The 20,181-nt window shown below is 41.7% G+C and overlaps 1 long non-coding RNA gene and 1 other non-coding gene across 3 annotated transcripts in view; both read right to left on the reverse strand.

Annotated features, from left to right (window-relative positions):
• The window catches only part of LOC140686876 (uncharacterized), a 65,292-nt gene that overhangs the window by 13,296 nt on the left and 31,815 nt on the right, over positions 1–20,181 (reverse strand). For both annotated transcript variants that reach the window (XR_012060866.1, XR_012060860.1), the window contains 2 exons: positions 8,530–8,611; positions 6,295–6,570 (listed from right to left, as the gene is read on the reverse strand). This is a non-coding gene — a long non-coding RNA (uncharacterized lncRNA). The remainder of the gene's footprint in view (positions 1–6,294; positions 6,571–8,529; positions 8,612–20,181) is intronic.
• TRNAV-AAC (transfer RNA valine (anticodon AAC)) lies at positions 12,541–12,612 on the reverse strand. Its single transcript has one exon. It is a non-coding gene; the product is annotated as a tRNA-Val (tRNA).

Raw genomic sequence — 20,181 nt, forward strand, 5'->3', positions numbered from 1 at the left:
AGAAAAGAAGAATGGTCTAAAATACTTAAAAATGAGTACCTTTTTTTTCCACTTTAAAAAACTAAAGAAATAGCAACGTAAAACAAAAGTAAGGAGAAATAAGGAAATAATAAGGCAAAAGTAGAAATCAACAAAAAAGAAAACAGACAAAATCGAGGAAACTAACAAAGGCAAAAGGCAACAAAACTGTTAACGCCCTAGGAATCTGATCCAGAAAAAAAGTTAGAATACAAATTACCTATGTCAGGAAAGATCTACAGATCCTATAAATATTAAAAGGATAATAAGAGAATATTACGAACAACTTTATGCACCAAAATTTAACAATATAGATGAAATGAACACTTCCTTGAAAAATACAACTCACCCAAATATCCACAACTAACATTGTACTTAATGGTGAAATAGTAAGTGTTCCCTCCTAAAACTGGAATCGAGGCAAGGACACCCACTGAAACCACCTCTTAAATTGTACTGGAGGTCCTAGTCTTTGCCATAAAGCAAAAATAATAAAAGGTAAACATTTGCAAAGAAAGAAGTAAAATCATCTCTCTTTGCCTATGACAAAATTGTTGACAAAAACAAAATCCTAAGCAATCTACAAAAACTTGTTAGAACTAATAAGTGTATTGAATGAGGTTTCAGGATACATGGTAAATAGACAAAAATGATTGTATTCTTATATACTAGTAGCAAACAATTGAAAATTGAACTAGAACTAGTAAATAAATAAGTCCTGGAGATCTAAGACACAGTCTAATGATTATAGACAACAATACTGTATTATAAACATCAAACTTTCTGATCTTATTTGTTCGCATCACAAAAAAATAATAATGTGATGTGATAGAGGTGTTAGCTAATGCTACAATGGCAACTGTAATCTAGTATGTAAATGTATCAAATTAACATGCTTTAAACCTTAAACTTACAGTGTTACATGTCCATTATCTTTCAAAAAAAGAAAATTGAACTGGAAATTTAATTTATAATTATAATTTATAACTGTATAAAAAAACCAAACTAGGAATAAATTTAGCCAAAGACATGCAGGACTTCTACACTAATAACCATAAAACATTGTTGAGAGAAATTAAAGAAGTTTAAATAAATGGAGAAGTGTCAATTCTCCCCAAACTGATCATAGATTCAATATAATCCAATCATAATCCCAGGAAATTTTTTTTTAATTGACAAACTTGCTTTAAATTTTATATGGAAATTCAAAGAACATAGGATACCTAAAGAATTTTGGAAAATAACAAATTTGTAGTACTTCCATTATCTGACTCCAAGCTTTGCCATAAGACTAGATTAATCAAGCAAGTGTAGTCCTGGCTTAAGGATCAACAAATAGATCTATGGAACAAAACAGAGTTCAGAAACAGGCATTTATATGGTCATTTGGAGGGGAAAGTCACCAAAACATGTAAATAGGGGAAAAACTCCTTTCAACAAATAATGCAATAATAACTAGATGTCCATATAGGAAAAAATGAATCCAGCCCCTTCTTCACCATACACAAAGTTATTTTTCAATGAATTGCAGGTCTAAACACAAAGGCTAAAATCCTAAGTTTTTAGAGGAAAACCTAAGAAAACATTTTTGTGACTTGAGGGTAATGAGTTTTATCAAACTGGTCACAAAAAGCAATAAAGATAAATTTAACTTCATCAAAATTTAAAAGTTCTGCTCATCACATATGATCATTAAGATAATGAATATGCAAGCCACAGGCTGGAAGAATATATTCACAAATCATATATCTAACCAAAGACAGGTATCCAGAATATATAAAGAATTTCTACAACATAAGAAAAAGATAAACAACCAATTTTTTAAATGGGCAAAGTATTTGAACAAATATTTCACTAAGGAACCTGTATACAATCATCATATGAAAAAGTGTTCACCATCATTAAACATCAGAGAAATGCCAATTTAAAGTACCATGAGTTATCATTGCACACCCATCAGAATAGCTAAAATGAGAAAGACTGACAATTTCAGATGTCTGTACGTGGAGCAACCAGAACTCTAATACACTGTTAATGGGAGTGAGAAATGGTACAACCACATTAGGAAAAATACCTGGCAGTTTCTTTTAAAACTGAACATATACTTACCCTTATGACCCAGCAATTCCAATCTTAGGTATTTACCCATGAGAAATGAAAACACAAAAAGACTTGAAGGAGGTTTATAGCAACATACCCCAAAACTGCAAACAGCCCGGGTATCCACCAATAAGAGAGCTCACAAACAATTTGGTATATTCATTCAATGGAATTCTACTCGGTAATAAAAAGACATGAACTATTGATACAAGCAACAATATAAACGATCTCAAAAATATTACACTGTGATAGAAGCCTTTCATGTACATACTGCAAGTCAAATCTCTGGTGGAAAAAAAATTAGAACTGTGATTGTTTCTGGGGCAAATGAGGGCAGGGCTTGGGTGGGGAAGGAGCACGTAGAAACTTTCTTGGCTGATAGTAATATTCTATATCTTATAGAGGTTTGAGTTACACAGGTGTCTGCTTGTTAAAATTTAGTGAATGTACACCTAAGATTTATGCATTTTACTACGTGTAAAATCTTCATTAAAAGAAAGAAAACTGCATACATATCAATCTCTGATTTATGATATACATTACATGTTGAAGTATTGGAGATAAAGTATTTGAAATTAGGTGGATTAATGGACAGAGAAACAGATGAATAGGTAGATTATGGAAAAGCAAGTATAGGAAAATGTTAATGGTAAAATCTAGGTGATGAGTAAAGGATACAATTCTTTCAGCATTGCTGTATATTTGGAAAACTATTATAATAAATGTTTGGGACAAACAGTACATGTACTCTTAAGATTGGTGCATTTTATTGTATTTAATTATTACATCAAAAGAAAAAAACTAAGCAAATACTGAATTCTGGTTAATAATAGGTATGCTGAAGAATTTAGGGGGTGTCCGCAATTTTCTTTGAAATGTATCAAAAATTAAAATGGACTGATGGATGAGTAGAGAGAGAGCATGGATAGATTAGTGTAACACAGGAGGAGTAAAATGTTAGTGGTAGAATCTAGGCTGTGAGTCTATGTGTTTTCAAGGTAAAATTCTTTTTGTTGTATGTTTGAAATTTTTCAAAATAAATTGTTGGGGGGAAAAACTTAGTGAGAGCAAAGGTCCTCTGTTACAAAACAAAGAAATTAAAAATAGATATTGGAAACAAACAAAAATCACACGTTAGTGGCTTACGTTTACTTGCTGACTGAGGTGGCCCATCCCTTCCATATCACCTTCCCTGAAAGTTAAATTCCATCCTTAGAGAGTCATTCCTTTAACTTGAACTTAACCCTTGTTAAAATTCAAATAGCTTGATTGTTCCTTATTATCTCTTTTAGCTTTATTTCCTGCTTACCCCCAATCCCCAGCACTCAGTGCTACTCTATTCTCTTCTAAGTGATCAAATCCATTCCATGACACTCGCTGCCAACATGTACCTGGCTCTGAAAGCCAGCACTGCCCTCTGTCTTAAAGCTCTATCCACACATAACCAGCTGATTCACACTTCGGTACTGGGACTATGCTGCTGCCACCTCAAAGACAGTATTTGAAACCAAAACCAAAACTGTCTTCCCTCCTAAACCCAGTTCACTTCCTGTCTCTGTTTCTGTTATTAGCACTACCATTCTTCCCAGAGCAGATTTACCTCCCTGACTCATTCATTCATTTATTCAACAAATAATTTTTAAGGTTTACTTTGAAATGCTTCTGTTAGAAGGTGTTGAACAAAACAGATATGATCCCTGCTCTTGTATTACCATCTAGTTAGTTGTTCCTTCTCTCTTCCCTTTCCAAGTTGAATGAATAGATGAGTAATATTCATTTTATCTTGATGACTTCTAGGCCCACTCCGCTCCCCCACTATCACCCTGAGCTGTGCCAGGGCTCCAGGGGGCTTTGGCAGTGCAGAGCCATGAAGGAAGGAGGAAGGAGGAAGGCACCATCAATTAACGGTCACCTAGGTTACCCTGGCTCTCCATCCATCACTCCTATTTGCAGGGCCCCTTCAGGCCCAGTGGCTTGATGCTTCTGTGCCCTGCTTCTGATGCTTCTGGAGCTTTAAGACAGAGGTCAGTACTGGGTGTGGGAGCCAGATGCATGTTGGTAGTGAGTGTCATGGAATGAATTCGATCACTTAGGAGAGAAAAGAAAAACACGGAGCACTGGGGATTGTGGACATGCAGGAAACAAAGCCAAAGGAGGTAATAAGGAGCAACCTAGCTAGCTGAAATTCAACAAGGGTCAAATTTAAGTTAAAGGAATGACTCTCTAAGGATGGAATTTAACTCTCAGGGAAGGTGGAATGGAAGGGAATGGGCCACCTTAGTCAGTAAGTAAACATAAGCATTCAAGTCTTTTCTGAGGCAGCCTCTGTTCCCAGTTTATAAATCCCAGTTTACCTGGGACAATCCTGTTTATGCTTATTGCCCCAGTGTAATTATCAATAGTGCGCCCTTCGCTGTCAAATGTGTCCTAGTTTAAATAAATTAGACTAAGGTGGTTACCCTTCTAAAGGACACACAGCCATTTCTAATCTGAGCACTTACTACTTCTTAACACAAGCCAGCAGGTCAGCAGAGCCACTCTGTTTCCAGAATCTCTTTCTGATCGAAGGGGTTAGGAAGCAATACTCCTCTGCTCTTCTGAAAATCCAGACTTTTTGACATAAAAGCCAAAAAGAGCTACAGCCTCCTTCTAGTTTCCCCAGTCAGCCATATCCCTTGTCTTGGATGTGGGGAAGGAAAAGAACATACAGAAAGAAAAAAAAAAAGTCCTGATTTATGATCTCAAAATGTTATCCCAGAGTTAGAAATCAGTTATTTGTATATATGCTTTATTTTCTCTAATGAGTAAAAGCTCTTTATAGACAAAAATTTGTCTTACTTTTTTTTTCAATCAGTACTCCTCCCCTTTCCCATATAGGAATCAAGGCCTTGAAATTTTTGAAACATATAGCAAAAAATAAATAATTTTACAGTGAAAGCACATATGCTCACTACCTAGATTTTACTGCTAGCATTTTACTATTCTTGCTTTCTCATGAATCAATCCATTCTATCCATCTACCTATCTTGCTGGGTAGCCTCATTGAATACTGGTTGAAGATGAAATGCTATTAGCTTAGCATGAACCTTAGTATGAGCGAGTTACAGTTCTTTTTCCAAGTACAGATTTCCAAGAAAGCAGTTAAGGATCTTAGAGATAAAGATCTAGTGGGAAAATGTAGACAACTCAGGGGAAGCAAAAACAAACTCCACTCGGTTCTTATTTGTGCTAGCTCCTTGATCATCCCATGCCTTAGTTTGATCATCTGTAAAATGGGGCTAACATCTCATAGGATTATGCCGAGGATCAGATGACTTCACAAATATAAAGTATATACACGCACACTTCACATATATATCATACATATATACGTTATATATTTCATAGGCACTTGGTTAGTGGACGTCTCATACTATTTCCCAGGAGTTATTCCAGGTGGGAGTGATAGAGCAGAGAGCAAAACAGACACAGTTGGCCCCTGCCCTCCTCCAGGTGCTTACAAGCTTCCAAAATAATAATAAACATTAAATAATGGTTGCCACATTGACTTAACTCCCCTGTGCTTTGACTGCCCTCCGTGAATAGGTCTGGAACGTCTACATGAGCACCCGCCACTCCATTCTGTGGTGAAATCCTCTCCCCACGGCCCATCTCCTCCCTGGGCACCGAGACCCCGAATTCCTTGCCTTCGCATCCGCGGTCCCCCGGGCCGTCGCGATGTTCTCGGGGACCGCAGGAGGGAGGGAGGGCGGCCGCCCTACTTACCTCTTCGCAGCCTCGGTCTCCCCGCCGCGCCCCCTACACAGTCAGCAGCCAAGCGTCCGCCCCCTCCCTGACCGCTTCCCCTCTCCTCTCGGCTCCACCCGAAAAATGAAAAGCCGCTAATCAAGGTCTCCAACCTCGTTTTCCCTTTTAACTTGCCGGCGGTCCTCCCGGCCCCGCTGCGATCCCCCCGCCAGGTCTGGCACCTCCCCGGGGCGTTGGCATTATCTCGGACGGGAAACAGCCGCGGTTGATTACGTTTCCTTCTAACAATGAACATCTGCCGCCCGGCGCTCCTCGGAGGAGGAAGGAGCCGAGTGAGGAGACCCCACACCCGGGGCGCTGGGCGCTGGGAGGACGGGGCCCGGCGGGGCCGAGAGCGGGAGAAGCTGCGCGACTTTCTGTGTCTGTTACCTCCACGGGTTCCACTCGCGGCTCCGGAAAAAGCTGTGAAAACCGCAAAAAAATATTCCCGGAGACCAAGGGTTCCCATACGATGTAGACTCTGTCATCGCCCCTTGGCTTCTTAGTGGGGGAGACCACTTGAGGGGAGCTTCTACCCTCCACTTCATCAAGGATGACGCTGGACGCAGGAAAGATTACCCTCTGCTTGTGTGCGTCTGATCACGGTGTACTCAAGTCTTAGAAGGTGATAGAGGCCTGGGCTACTTCATTTGACGCTCTGAACATCTGTTTCGAAATAGAGACATGCCAGAACAGTTACAAAAACTTTAGTTGTGGTGTGTTTTAAGGATCTTTTAATAAACCAAAGCTCTTGACATGCATGCACTAATATAATGACTGCATGTATAGGCTTATCTGGAGATAATGCCAAAAGGCCATATGTGAGGCCCTTGATAACCAGGAGGCCACAACCAAATAATGACCCTTCTGCTCCTCTCCTGCTCCCGTGGGCTCGGGCTCGGTGCTTGCAAATGCCCAGGAATGGGAGAGGAATTAGCTTGCTGGGGGTTAAGCTTGTGCCAGGTCTTAAAAGAAACTCTACTTGAAACCAGGTTCATATTGGGATCCAGTTTGGATACTTCACCTTCTTCATGCCTCATCACCCATCTGTAAGCTGAAACCTGTTGAAAGAAGCTATAAAGAGAACACAGATAAAAATAGAGTTCTAAAGGAGAAAGATGCCATGGGCGTGGGAAGCTGGAATGAATGTATTAGTATTACCCCATGCACCAGAAGAGGTTTCCTTCCTGCCTCTCCCTCCCTCCCTTCCTTCCCTCCTTCCTGAATTGGAATCAAAATGCTTTAACAGACAGTTGGCAAAGAACACCATTCATCCCAAGCAAGTACTTTTAGTTTTTCCTGTTTGGTATTTATTAAAATCTTGGAATCTCATGCCTCATTCACATTTCCATGTGGCTTCTCTTTATATATAGACATAAAACAGCAGCAGCTTGTTGCATATACTTGGACTGCAAAAGCCTAGCATTGTGTTCTCCCTCTACTGGGGGCTGGGGGGAGACGCCCAAGAGCATGTGTTCATTCACTAGCAAGAGCCCTAAACAGCTTATAATCAAATTAATTTGGCGCTGCAAGTCAAAAATACTTGGGAAATATTAATTAAATCTGTGACAAGAAGCACTTCTATTTTTAGATTTCTGAGAAATGCCACGCTTACGCTCTACACCCTTGCTACTAGAAAAGAAAAGGAGAGGGAAAAAATGCATTCTTTTAGTCTATCCTTCCGCCTTCTCCTGCAACCCCTCCACCGTGAATCGCATGCAAAGGAAAGCATCGCGACTGCGTATCTTTCCCTCTGTGACCTTCAGCTGTGTGAACTGCATTTTGGGCGACACTTACCTGTCATTTAACCTGCCTGGATGGATGAGCTCATTAGCGGGCCGCCCCGGGGACTGTGTCTATTGGCGGTTCTCCCAGACGCTAGCTCTCTTTCCCCGCCCAACAGCCTTCTCTGTGTGGGGGAGCCTTCCCTCCCCTTGTACATCCTTCCCCTTCAGGAGGAGAGCCTAGAGAGGGCAGGCAGTCGGGAGCGGTCATTCCAAGCATCCAGCTGACCCTGCAGTTTTCACCAAGGCCACCCTTTCTCCAGGACACCATCAACTCCACGAAGACTTCCCGCGTTCCTAGTGGGGGGGTGGGGGGGTGGTGAATCTTGTCACCAATTCTTACTCCTTGCTTTGCCAAGGGCTGCTCCCCTTCTCGGGTCAGCGCACCTACAAGGAAACCCTGAATTCCTCTTCTTGTCCGCCTGCGCGACAAGCCAGGAAGCCCTCCCAGGGGTCTGAGAGGGCTCTGTCAGAGCTGCCTGCCCAGGGTGTGGGGGTTGGAAGCCTCCTAGCGTTCCTTTTCTTCTAAGACAAGGGAATTCAGGCTCTCCCTGAGTGTCCGTCTACGGCAGGTACCCTGGGATTTGCTTTCAAGTTTTAAAAAAATTAATTATTAAGACCCTGGCTTTTTTGTACCCTGAGAGGATATGAAAGGTTTCTCCTCTGTAAGAGAGGCAAAAACATTTATACTAAATGAAAGTTCAGATTTCCTATTGTGGCCCCCACAAGTCCACGGAGGGTCTCCCCTGTCTCACAGGTCCAGACTTAGTATGTCCACCCCATTTCTCTCTCTTATTTTTTCCTTGCTGCTTCCCCAGTCATGTATCTTCAGCCTCCTTACCGATGGTTTCTTGGTCTTTTTGCCATTCTTGGACACCGTTCTAACTTTGGCATTATTTCCATCAGTTTCAGACAGGAGCCACCTGTGAAGAAAACCAGGGGCAACACTGAAGGGCACAAGGTTTTCTGAATCCTTCTAACCTCCACCAGAGTCTTACAGAGGTCAGGAACATCCCAGGCCACTGCCATTTGCTGAGGCTCCCAGAATACTTTTTTTAAAAAATTGATAAAGTCACAAATTGTAGGATATTTTAAATGTTTACAGTAAACAAATGAATGTATAACACCCACTCACAAAACACTATAATTGGACTGTTTCCAAAAGACAGCATCTGACGTCTAAAAATAAGATTCACTGTGAATTCATGGCGGAAGTCAAAACCTTAGATATCCATTTCCCTTCAAAGAAACTTCTGGCCCAGTTATCATCACTTTCTTATCTAGCTTTCAACCAGCCACTAATGAATCTGAGCAGGAAAGCAGAAAGTATTTGACTCCCCCACCTGTCAGCCCAGCCCCCAGGCCGGGGCAGTCTGAGACCCCCATCTTCTTTTCACTCCTCCCCAAAAGCTGCTTAGAGTAGGAAACTGTTGATTCACATTCCCTCCTGTAGGTTTTCATCACCAATGACTAGATAGTAACTGTTAATGTCATTCTTTTTAAACTATGGCTGGTTTTTTCAATATTACACACAAGGGTGTTTTAAAATTAACTAAATTGCTTTTAGCTTTCTGTTTTTGAATTAATAATAGCATTTTAGAATTTGCACCATTTGAAAGAACAGCAGCATGGTGGTAACTGCTGGGTGATAGGTACTCCAGGAAACAGTGTGCTGGTCTCTACTTTGGTGTATATTTGAATTTTCTGTAACAAAAATGAAATAAAAACAAGGAAATATCCTTGAATCTATATTTACTCTAAATACTAGCATTTCTTCCTATTCCTGCTTTTTTTTTAATGATCTCTTGCTTTGTGGTTGTTTGTTTTACTTTCATCTGAGATATGAGACCTAGTTTATTAAGAAGTTATGACTTTTACATTAGAAGTATTGTTTTAAAGCATCTGACTTTATTAAAAAATATCTATTAAAAATTATTGAAGTATAAACTTCTGTTATAAAACAAGTCATGGGTATGCAACGTACAACATGGTGACTATAGTTAATAATACTGTATTGCATATTTGAAAGTTGCTAACAGAGTATATCTTAAAAGTCTTCATCACAAGAAAAAAAAGTTTTGTATCTGTGCTGTGATGGAGGTTAACTAGACTTACCGAGATGATCATTTCACAATGAATACAAATATTGAATCATTATGTTGTACACTTCAAACTAATGTGTTATGTGTCAGTTGTATCGAAAAGAAAAAAAATTGAAACTCACTGAATGCCCCACTGAGGTCACAGCAAGTGAGACGTGAGAAATATGATAAGAATAAAGACATGAGGGAAAAAAACCAGCAGGCTTCTTGGTAAGTGTGGTGTAGAGCTTACAGTGAATACTGAGAAAAGCTGAGAAGCATCAACCATTTGGTGGAAGAGGCAATAGGAAGGGCTGCTCAGAGAAGTTAGCTTTTAAACTGAGCCTTGCAGGATAAAAGGAATTTCAGCAGACTGCGGCCTAAGTGGGAAGGAATGGAAGTGAAGTTATCCCAAGAAGGAACTGTGTGAGTGCAGGTTCCAAGATGAGGAACCAGCATATTGCAGTATTTTGAGTTCTGCGTGTATCTGCTGTGTGTACATTTGTGTGCAGGTACTGGGAGGCAGTGGAGACGGCCAAGCCAAGATGAAGGAAGAAAGGAAGGCAAAGATGAAATTATGAAGAACCTGGTAAACCATGCACAGAGGTTGAAGCCCTAGTAAGTCTGGGGTGGGGCCCAGGACTTTGGATTTTTAACAAGTACCTTCAGTGATTTTGCTGCAGATGGTACAGAGATCTCGCTGTGAGAAATACTGCTTTGGAGGCAAAGTTCCAGTTTTACTCTGCCTTGAACTAGCTGTGTGATTTGTGGCAGGTTACAAAATATGTCTAAATGTCAATTTTCTCACCTATAAAATGGGAATAATAAAGATGTTTGCTTCCTAAAGTTGTCATGAGTATTAAATGAGATACTTAGCCCAGTGCCTGGAACATTAAATTAGAAGGGCTCAAAATATATTAGTTGCTATTTTTATTTTGTTTAAAAAGTTAACCCTGGCAGCTCTGTGGTAGGCAAATGGAATCTGGAGAAAGTGACAGAAGAATCACGTACTTATAAAATATCAGGCATGGTATTAGGTGTGAAGCACCAAAGACACATAAAGCTTGAGCCTGATCCTCACACACAAAGTGAGCTGAGACTTATTAGGGCCACTAGATATGGTTGTGCGGGTTGTGCACTGCACCATGATGCCAAATCTAAAAGGGTACCATTCACATTTTAGACATCACAAATTTGCATATTTATTACAATAATTTTTAAGCAGATGACAGCCAAGTGTCTTGTTCTAATAAAATAAGTATACTATAACAATTTTCCAATAGATGGAAATAAAGTGTCCTGAGGAAGGGAATGGTAGATTGTTATACTAAGGACTTGAGTGAATCACGTTTCTTGGTATCCACACCCTTGTATGGTTCTCTGCCATATTGACTCTGAGCTTGGCATTAGCCACTGGGACATCAGCAAATGTGACATGAGTAGAGCTTACAGAATTCCCAGTTATCAGAGCCAGCATCTCTGATTTTCTAGGACGTTCCCTCATCATCAAAATATGGCTGCTGCTGATTCAAAACAGCTCTAGGCTTCACGTCCTCATTCAGAGCAGGAAGGAGAGTACGTGTAGGCAATGCCAACCAGAGCTTCTTTTATTAGAAAAGCAAAAAAAAAAAAATGTCCAGCAATATTCAAGCAGACTTTCATTTACGTCTCACTGACCAGATCGGTGTCACATGGCCATCCTTAGCTGCAAGGGCATCTGAAGAGCGGGATATTTAGCTTTTCCAGGCTCTGCAGTAAAATATGGCAAGCAAATAGGAGTCTGGGAAAGGCTGTTGGGTTGGCTAAACAGCAATGTCTGCTATAGAACTTTTAATCATGGCTCCCACATGCTATCTTTCTCCTATTACCACCACAAAGGCTTGGAGCCTGGAAGCAGGAAGACACTAACCAGCTTTCAAGCAGATGTGAAAACTTTTTAAAGCTGGTTAATGATCTTTGAGGCCAGGCTCAATTCATTTCTATCGAACATTTATAATAGTGCCTCTACAAAGAGATCAGAAAGCTTCTTGTAAATCAAAGTTGTTCCCTGCTGTTACTGAACGCAAGGTCATGTGCCCGAGGCACCGTGAGGCCAAACCAACCAAAACCTCGGAGTGTGGAGCAGAGAAAGAAAGGTTTATTACTGGGCCGAGCAAGGAGAACACGTGACTCGTGCCCAAAAAAAAAAAAATCCCTGAACTCCCTGAAGGGTTTCAGCTGAGCATCTTTAAAGGCCAGCTGACGGGGTAGGGGGTGGGGGGGAGCGGCCCAGGGTATGTGATCAGCTGTGCAAGATTCTGATTGGTTGATGGTGTTCAGTCCTTGGGCGCCAGAAGGTCTGGGGGCTGTGTGCTCGTGATCATCAAGTAGTTAATTTCTTCCATTTGGTGGTGGTTTTTAACATCTGAAAAAACTCAGGAAATATGCATGAGATACTATTATCTTGGTACTTAAGAGATGAGCTACTGAAGAGAATATGGGGAGAAGTCTGTCCCAGGAAGGTCCTATAGGGTCCTGCTAGGTTATACTGTTAGGAAAGAAAAAAAAAGCCCGAATTATGCATCACCAACTCCTAAGCCAGTGACTGTCAAAGTTTATGGACTGAGACTCATTAGTAAGAGTTTTATATTATTTCATAATCCAGAATACACATACACACATACATATTTCATAAAACAATATCTGTCTTTGCGGTATATTTTCTTTTGTTTTTCTTTTTTTGTTTGTTTTGGGGGAGGAGGTAATTAGGTTTATTTTTATTTATTTTTTAATGTAGGTACTGGGGATTGAACCCAGGACCTCATGCATGTTAAGCATGTACTCTACCACTGAGCTATACCCTCGCCCCTTATATAGTATATTTTCTATTAAATTTAATACATCTAATACATTTTCTATTATATTTAACTTTTTTTTTAAGTTGGTTATGACCCACTAAGTCAATTTCACCATGCACTAATGCGTCATGACCTGCAGTTTGAGAAGTACTATCATAAGCTAAGGCCAGGAACAACATTTTTCTAGGCAAAGGGAGTAGCAGATGCCAAGGCCCAGAGTTTAGAGCTCTCAGAACCTAAGAAGGCCGCACGGCTGGAGCCTACTGGGTGGGAAATGAAGTGGGAAACATCAGCAGGGACCTGTCATGAAGTCTGCAGCCGGCAGCAGGAAGTTTGAGACTTACTCATATTCTAATGGAAGCTCCCAATGGTTTTAAGCAGGGAAGTGACATGATATAATTTATCTCCTAACATAGTTTCTCCTGACCTCATGCACAGACCAAAGATGATTCCGGAATGACCTAATTTTCTCTAAATTTAAAACAAGCCTGGAATGACTTTAAGATCCTCCACAGGGGATTCTCTCACTCTCCCCACATTCATTCCATCAAACTCATTTCCTGGTTCCTTTCCTTCCACATGGGCTCCTACCCCATGCTGAGCTCTGCAGGAGCTCAGTCTTGCAGAAATACTTAAGTTTAAAAATTCTTCTTCTAGCAAGATCAGTCCCTCCGTTGTCTGTCTGTCACTAAATAGCCATGTATTTGTCGACCTCATTGCCCTGCTGGCTGGAGTCTCGCTCCACCAGGGATTTTTTTTTTTTTAATTTTTTGTTTTGCAATGTTGACCCGTGGAAGGACATCTCTCTGTTTTGGCAAAGGGCTCCTTGCAGCTTGGAGTACGTCTCCTCCCCCAGTGGGGTCTCCATGTCCTCCGGGACATCTGCAACGCCTTCTGTTGGAAGCGGCCACAAGTGGGCCAAGTCCTTGTGTCACACAGACTGAGAAGGCAGCTGGGAGGGGTGACCTAACAGGAGACCAGAAGATTTCCCAGGGCCCAGGCCTCCTTCTTGGCCAGTTCCCAGGAGATGCGTTCCAGCTGCTTTTCTTTTCTTAATCTTCCTTCTCTCCCCATCCCCCTTTCCGGCTGGGCCCCCCAATCCCTCCCTCCTCTGGCCAACCCCCAAGTCATACAAGATTTTGGGTGGAAAGCATTATTGTCAAAAGGGAGGAGTTAGGGACCAAGCAGCTGAAATGCCAACAAGGAGCCTCTCCTCTTCTGGAGAACTGTTCCACGGCCCCAGCGTCTCTTGTCTGAGTAAAGATGATGCGGTGCAGCAAACAGTCACATGTATTTTCCTTCAGCCAGTTAACCCCCTCCCTTCCCTCCATCCCTCTCCTCCCCACCCCGCACTCACGACTGGCCCCCAGTGGAGAACATCCAACCAGATTTCTTTCATTTACTCGTGGTTTCCAAAATACGCATTTTCAAGGCCTGGAAGTAAAGATGCTTTTAGGAAAGAGAGAGTGGGAGGCAGAGGAGGAAGAAGTTGCTTTGAAAAGTGAAGAGCTAAGTGGGTCAGTAAATTACCGGTTAAGGCCAGAGGTCCAGATTCACAGCTAACCTGGTTGATAGTCCTATCTCACCTATGTATTCACTGTGCAAAGGAGGGTTGGCTATTTCAACCTCTCTGAGCCTCTTTCTCCTCCCCTGTAAAATGGGTGTATTTGTACCTGCTTTCAAGACTCCAAACTAAATGGGGATTCTTAATGCAATTATTATCTACCTTGGTAAGAGCTTGATAAATGGTAGCTTTTGTATAATTTAATATTATTCAGGTAAAAAGAGCATTGGAATCGGAGCTGGTAGGTATTTTTGATGGAAAGAAAACCAGGAGAGTAGCTATTCAGGAGCTTCAGAAACACGAGCTGTAAGCTTAATATTGTATATATTTTTAATCAGATCTGGAAGTTTCCCACAGACTCTCGTATCTCTTAGCAGTCAGTCTTTTCAAGTGTTGTGACGTATGAAAGATGGGTTTATGTTTATACCCACTTCACAGATGAAGACATTGAGGCCCAGGAGGCCAGTGTAAAAGTACCAGCTGTATCACAATAGGCTCTTTCTTGTTTTTTCTGTTGTCACACAAACTGACAAGCAGTAGGACAGTGCCCCAGACCCAAGTGCCCCAAGTCCATCTTTGGTGTTCTCTGCACTGGATCTCAAAAGAGGAAGGAAAATTAGGCTAAGATGTGAAGCGAAACTGCGCCAAGTTTAAGCAGAGGGAGGAGAGTCTCAGGTATAAACTTGATGATTTACATGGTGGTAGCCTCGAGCTCTGGGGGCCATGAGAAAGCGAGGACAGGCAGGAAAGGTCAAGGCCAGTCAGGGTTCCCAGCAGTAATGTTTGAATTTTGCAACCGCAGTGATAATAGATGTCAAATGGGAGGTAAACATAATCTAAAAACAAAGCAAATTAAATCATAGAAATCTCTCCCCAGTGAAAACTCTTTTGAAGGCAAGTCAAGCAAAGAAATCATTCCCTATGATGTAAAATTAAGGGGCTGCATTTTACGGTACTGAGAAACTAAAGGGTCTTATTCTTCCCTTTCAAGCCCTGGAAATGACTGACGGCTTGGATTTCAATCAGGAAGACCACAGAACTGGTTCTGGATTCCAAGCAGTGGTTTTGCTAATGAGAACCAAGAGAAGCAAACTCAGTGTGGGTTACTTGCTGAAACTAAACATAAATCAGAAATCAGACTTGCACGGGAAGATGCCAGAAGTATGCAAGCTGCACGCCTGGTCCTCTATTCTCTTTGGAAGGTTTCTAAACACTACTTTTTTCTTTTCTTTTCTTTTTCAAACCTTAATCTGCTCTCCCTAATGGATCCTTCTGAGTCTTCTTTGTATAAAATTAAAACTAGTATTTCCTTTAGGGTAACTGGCTACTTGGCTATATTGCAAGTCCCTGAAACTCAGCATGTCCAAAAATAGAAAACAGACCTTATTTCCTCCCCCAACAAACACAACCATCCCTCCGTATTCCACCTCGCAGCAGTATCACCCCCGTTCACCCTGTTGCCCAAACCAGAAACCTGGGGGTCCCTCCTTGGGTGTTCTTTCTCCTCATGCCACTCTTCCCATTGGCCACCAAGCTCTATCAGCCATTCTCAAATCTCAACACTTCCCTCCATCTCTTCTCACTCCTGTCTGGTCCAGGCTTCCATCTTCACTCCCCTGGATTGCTAAGCCACAGCCATAAAGGTTTCAAGCCTCAGCTGCTGTGCCCTGGGCTCCCTGCGCTTTGCCCCAGTCCTGACCCCAGGAGCCTACACAGCGCCTGCAGGATTCCGACAGCACCAAGAGCAATGAGCTACTCTACCAGGCTGCTCATGACCCCCACAATGGTCCCCACAGATCAAGGCTGAGGGCCAAGAGAAGGGAATGCTTCCAACCGGCCAAGGAAAAGGAAATGAGGAGACAGGCAAAGTGACCTTTTGTATCAGTGACCAGATAGATGAGCAAGTGGAGTTTCCCAGGTCAGGTGCCCCTACTCTGCAGCCTCTTAGCCATGATAGCCATTTTTAAGTGCACAGTTCAGTGACTTCAATACATTCACATACTTGTGCAACCATCACCACCATCCATCTTCAGAACTTTTTACTCTTCCCCAGCTGAAACTACATGCCCATTAAACACTAGCTCCCCATTCTCCCTTCCCCCAGCCCCTGGCAACCACTATTCTGCAATCTGTCTCAATGGATTTGACTACTCTACATCCTTCATATAAGTGGAATCATGTAAAATTTGTCCTTTTCTGTTTTGGCTTATTTCACTGAGAATAATGCCTCTAAGATTCATCCATGTTGTATCATGTATGAGAATGTCCTCCGTTTTTAAGGTTGAATAGTATTTCATTGTATGTACTACCACATTTTGTTTATCCACTCATCCATCAATGGATGCTTGGGTTGTTTCCACTCTTTGGCTATTGAAAACAATGCTGCTATCAACATTAGTGTACAAATATCTGTTCAAGTCTGTGCTTTCAATTCTTCTGGGTATATACTCAGAAGTACCACTGCTGAATCATATGGTACAATTGTCTTTTAACTTCTTATCTCCCCAAGACGGTAAACTCTTAAAAGACAAAGGCTGAATCTTGATACAAATATTTGTTGAATAACTGATCATTAACCCGAGTAAAAAGGATTTTGTAAGAGACTGAGAGTTACAAAGATAAAGGATGGGGAGGGCAGGAGGGAAGCCTCAGATCCTGGCGAAATTTACGGAGCTTTGATCAAGCTCTTAAACAGATGAGGGGGCAGGTGGGGGGCTCCCAGGGAGGCTTTACTGCTCATGGGTAAGCGCACAGGCTTTGGAGCCAGACTGCTTGGACCCACGGCCTAGCTCTGCCACTTCCTGGCTTTAAGAGCATCAGCACATTGCTTAATCTTTCTGTGTAAAGTGGGGACAGTAGTGATTAGTTCATTGGGTTTGGGGAGGTTTAAATGAGTTCACACACACAAAACACTTAGAATAGTGCCTGGCACATAGGCTATACTCCATATAATCTAGCATTCTTTTAAAAATCAGAATTGGATAAAGGTTAGAGTATGGGTTATGTCTGGAATACCTCAAGAAAATGCCAATTTTACAGGGGGCGAGGGCATCCGCTTTCACACAGCCCACTTGGTTGCGAAAGTAAGTTAACATTTTTTAAAGCACCTACTTTGTGTTGGGCCTGATTATTATTGTTACATATTATTATTATGGATGATTAACATTTCAGAGTTGTGAGGAATGAGGTGCAGGGATATTCAATAACTTTCCAAGATTACAGGTTTATCAGGTGTCTGAGCCCAGTTTCAAATCTAATCTGAAAGGAAAGTGGTCAAGGGGTGAAGCAGAGGGACAGAACATTCCAGCTGCATTCAGAAGAGACCCTAGGTGAGTGTGGGCTCTTGCAAGAGGAGTGGGCAAAGCCTTGTGACCCGCTCTTATTAGCGGGAAGGGGAGTTGCTACTCCCAGGACAGCTCTTTACATGGGCCTGTTACCTGATAGAGCTTTCCTGGGGGACAATGATTACTCCCCCACCCCAGTCCACACCTACCCTAACACGCAGGGACCAGTACTGGGGCTGCACACCCTTGTGGCAGCTATTGCTACCCCTATAGTCGTTCTTCCCTCCTTCTTTGTAATTGAGCTGTGGTTTTGATCTGGGCACATGGTCACCTAGAATAGAGACTACATGTCCCAGCCTTCTTTGGGGCCTGGTGTCGCCATGATTATGTTCTGATCAAAGCAGTATTAGAGTTGTTTGCTAACTTCCAGAAACTTTTTTAAAAGGAAGAAATATGGGCTTTCTGCCTCCTTCTTTGTCCCCTCCAGACATTTGGCTGGGGTTCTAGCTGCTACCTTGGGAACTGGAGGACCACGCCCTATGAATAGTGGAGCAGAAAAAGGAGCCTACACAATGGAGTCGTTCTTACCTTGGACCATCTTCATCTGAAACTCTTTTAAGTGGGAGGGCAACGACCTTACCTTCCTTAAGCCCCTATTAGTTTCAATCTTCCTTCACATACTCTGTTCGCTGAGTCATAGAACCCCGCTTCTGGGATGTGCACACTGGCCTCCCATGCTCAGACCCAGGTCTGAGAGACCAATGCCCTGAAATTGGAGAGCCACCTCTTGCTCCTAGGGGTTGGGTGGGGAGAGAAGAATTTAGACTCAGCGTTCAAAAATGCTTTTGGCCTTATGTATCTGTCATCATCTTCTTATAGACATAGGTTGGTAGCCATGGGGTTAGCAACTTTATTAGCCTGTCTACCTAGCAGAAAAAGAAAAGAATTGTTTCCCAGGTGCCATGCCTATTAGAAAAGAGGCCAACTTTTTAAACCCAATCATTCTAGCTCTGTTGATTGAACACTGACGAGTAAAATATTATCCATAAAACTAAGAAAAAGTTAATAAGTGAGTACAATTCTGTTAGCTTTAATCTAGACCTGATTTTTCCCCTTGGAAAATAAACACAATGTTTTTGAGGTACCTATTGTTATAGCCTATCCTATAATTATGTATTTGTTAATGTATTCATTATTCATTCCAAATATAGTTATTCATCTTTCATTCAACCACCCTTGTTAATGTTTCAAAGGAAAAAGTTAAAAAAACAAAACACTTCCATAGAAATCCTTGCCCATCATGCTAGATACTTGAGGAATAAAAATGCAGAAACCTCAGCCCCTGACAGTCCAGAAAAAGTACAGGTTTGTTGAGAAAAGAAAAATAATACATAGGAAGGAAGCAGAGCTTCTGACCCAGATGGGGCTGAGACATTCCTTCTAAGAGCTGTTCAAATACAGGCATAGATTACATATATAAATATGAAGGCTCCATTAGAATAAACGAAGTGGCTGCCCATGGGGAGAGAGAAAGGAGGGCCAGTGGGCTGGGCTGGAGAAACAGAACTCCTCAAACTCACCTCCAAAGTGCCCATCTTACTTGCTGAAACTTCTCAGCCAATTTAACGTCTCTCATTCTTCCAATGTCTCCCCTCCGGGAAGCCGGTCCCCACCTCCTACACCCAGAGGGTAGGCCACTTGCAGCTTTGATCCTCAAGCATAACGTTAGGTGTACAGGAGGGAGGGTTGATTAAATAATTTCTAAACTCTCTGAAGGTTTAATGATCTAAGATTCACAAAAATAACTATTGTTTATTTGAGTAGTTCCTAACATGTCATATTTTACAGTCATTATCTCCTTTGATTCTTACAACTACAAGAGATACATGCTTTTATTACATCCATTGTACAGATAAAGAAACAGAGCCATGGAGAGTTCAATATCATGGCCAAGTTCACAGAAAAGTGGCAGAACCCAGGACTGTCAGGCTATGTATACTGTACCCTAAATGCCTACGAGTTAAGCCCAGGAGCACCCTCTAACTTCTCCTACCTCTCCGTCTTATAGCACTGGTAGCCCCTACACCACACTCATCCACCCTTCTTGTTGTAGAACCACTTATATAACTGTCTTTCCAAAATAGGAGTTCCTTGGGAGAGAGAATATGTCCTGAGCATCCTTGTAATGCTCTCTGCTCAGAACACAGGACCTAGCACACAGGCGCTCAAATGTTTAGTTAATGAATGTTATCAATCACCAGAAACTTAACAATCACAAGCACACTGCAGACTCACCCAGCGTGCAAGACAATTTTGCACCTTTCTTCTGCTCTGCCATGTTATTGTTGAAGAATATGTCTCTGAATATAACGTTAGCTCTTTTTCCTATTTACTGAGCACTTCCTGAAAGCCAAGCGCTGTGCTAGGTCCTTGGAAGGATACAAAGATAATTCAGACATCACTGCTATCCTTCCGGGGCCTAAGTTTACAAGACAAGACAGACACATAAACAAATGAGTTGGCTGCAAAGCTAACTGTGATAGGAGATAAAGCAGAGACATAAACATAAAATTTCACTGAATTGGACGCCATTAATTGGAAGATGCAACCTTATTTTAAGTATTACTAAGAAAGAAAAGCTGCTAATTAACCCATACACACCATTGATTTGAAGATGCAGCCTTATTTCAGAGATGTTAAAATGTTTTTCAAATGTCCCTCTTAAAT

Source organism: Vicugna pacos, chromosome 2, assembly GCF_048564905.1.
Source record: "Vicugna pacos chromosome 2, VicPac4, whole genome shotgun sequence".
NCBI classification, from domain to species: domain Eukaryota; kingdom Metazoa; phylum Chordata; class Mammalia; order Artiodactyla; family Camelidae; genus Vicugna; species Vicugna pacos.